Genomic DNA, 2,500 nt, shown 5'->3' with positions numbered 1-2,500 from the left:
CAACCCCTCCTTCCCTTTCCTCTCCAGAGGGTGGTAGCTGTCTGCGGGGCAGGTCACTGGATCCGAGTCCTTCTTCTTCGCGCACTGCATGTCCTTTTCTGAGTGGTAACTTGTACCTCACCATTTTCTGTGATCCTTGTTTGCAGTGCTTGTCCCTATGTGTGTTGTGTGTGTGTGTGTGTGAGTGTGAGTAGGTAAACGAACCAAGAGCACGGGTGGCGTGTCGGTCTCACTCCTTTCCCCAGGACAGGTAACCCCCCCCCCTGCAGCAGCTGCTCCCTATGCCCCCTACCATGGAGGCAGTCATTACTCCCTCTCTTGCCTCATTTTAATGTCAGTTAGCCATGTGTTAATAAATATTATTTTTCTCTTTGAAATACCACGTCTCTGTCGTCACTAGAACGTACCTGGGCGTGAGCCCGCTTGTCTCTCTCAGAAGGTACAATTACACAACAACATATCTTGGTGAGAAAGGCACCAAGTGGCGTAGTCGCATAGCAGAGCCAAGACCTAACTACCACTAGGTTACATATACATCATACATGTATATATGCTTATGGTTTAAAAATTGTCATCTCACCAGAACTGAAAAAAGGTTATGTTTTATTGTCTAATACTATTAGTTTTAAGCGATCGTTTTTTTTTTTTATTATAAGTAGTTATGCGGCTCAATAGTCAACTGACTTTTACGAGGCTATAGGCCTACAGCTAAACGTACAATCGGTGTGGTAATTGAACTTTTACACCGTGTCAAATAAGATATTAATAGTTACAAGGTAGCGTATGTAGCCCTCCCACCAATGATATGGCTCATTTAATTTTGTCTAGGGAAAATATAACTACGTTGGTGGGATGCTAATTTAAATTACCTTTTACACAACTCGGACACTTGAATTCGCAGTTTAGAAAAGAAACAATTACATATTTATTTACACAACGTATTAACAAGCAAACAGTTAAACACCGCAGACATAGCACACAATACCAAAATGTTCTACTGACCGGTATAATTTAAAGTTGGTGCACTTTCGTTGGAGCTCTTAACCGTCAATTTGAGGTGAAACCAAAGTAATCCACTCACGGCTCCCCGTATAGTTCAGTAGAAATCCGTTGTCCTTTTCTCCCGCGATCTACCTCCCTGGCTTGAGCAAATGCAGTCAGTGGCTAGTTTAGCTCAGGCACCTAGTCTGCTCACAACTTCAAGGCAACTTTCCTGCACCTAGCAGCCTTTAGCGACGTTTGTGTTGCGCATGAATATGTCCCGTTGGGAAACTTGAAACACTCCAATGCAAATGTCAATACCTTCTGTCCCGTCGTTTGAAGCAAACATTTTAGCTCCGCCATTGGTCTCCCATTATTAATCATTTCACGTTTGGACTGCAAGTCCAGTTTTGAGAACTGCTTCAGCTTTCCATTTTCGCCGTCAAGCAGAAGTGTAGAAGACAACCTACTTTTAGAACCAAAATATACCCAACAATTGCGCTCTCGCTCGCCTCCCTTCCTGAAGCAGTGGTACTGCCTGCCTCACTAACAATATTTTTCAATGCGTTTTGAGCTCAACTCAAAGGTTCTACGCTTGCGCACGTATGCGTAAAACCCAGTTTGGAGTGATTGCGCAATCCTAGGGGAGGCACTGGCTCAGCTGCCCATAGACACCAATGCATCTGCCTCCCTTGACGGCACGTCCATGTTCATTGGCTGATCACTGTCACTGGGAACCGGAAATGCGCAAATTCAGCGATTTTGATAATAAAAATGCTCGAAATGATCGGAATCATGCAGAAATGACACCCATAATACAGATAACTAGAGAAATATGAATATTTATTTTATACTACATAAATATATATTATTATTATAATTTTTTTTTTTTAACTTTTCAAAATGGCTCTGCCTCCCCTGCCTCCTATGACTGCACGTCCCTGCATGCACAGTACAAAGAGTCATAACAGCAAGATCGGTTCAACCGTTTGTTCTAATGGCAGGATGGGCACATGCACAAACAGGCATTTAAAGAGTACACGCTCTCATAAGTGCTGTAGACTAATGGGCTTTGTCCATTTGCCTGTGCACTCACAGACTATAGGTCTCTTCAATAAATAAAGGATAGGTTGAATAGATCTCAGTCTCAGCATGTGTGGGGGTTGTGGCCTTGTTTGAGCACAGGAGCTGATGCTTCTTTTCTGCTGGAGTACCCTTAGCTTCTAACGGTTTGCTTGTTATTGTCGCTGAAGTACACAATACCTGTCTGTCTGACAGAGTGGAAATCAATGTCTCTGTCCCTACAGCTGATCGAATGCTGATCTATATGGCAGATGCTCCACTCAGCCTGCCATTACAGGATTTAGTCATTAAAGAGGACCCATTATGCTTTTCCTGTTTTCCCCTTTCCTTTAGTGTATTATATAGCTTTTTGGGCATGTAAACAGTCTGCAAAGTTATAAAGCCCAAAGTACACGCCAGACTGAGTAACTCTCTCCCACAGACACCAGGTTTCTCA

At 43.2% G+C, this 2,500-nt stretch overlaps 1 protein-coding gene across 1 annotated transcript in view; it reads right to left on the bottom strand.

Annotated features, from left to right (window-relative positions):
- The window catches only part of LOC308377285 (extracellular sulfatase Sulf-2-like), a 139,436-nt gene that overhangs the window by 12,500 nt on the left and 124,436 nt on the right, over nt 1-2,500 (bottom strand). The gene's annotated exons all lie outside the window — the stretch shown is intronic.

This window comes from Sprattus sprattus (genome assembly GCF_963457725.1).
Source record: "Sprattus sprattus genome assembly, chromosome: 16".
Lineage (NCBI taxonomy): Eukaryota > Metazoa > Chordata > Actinopteri > Clupeiformes > Clupeidae > Sprattus > Sprattus sprattus.
Note: the sequence above shows the minus strand (reverse complement) of the source record. Positions and strands in the feature narration are given on the sequence as shown.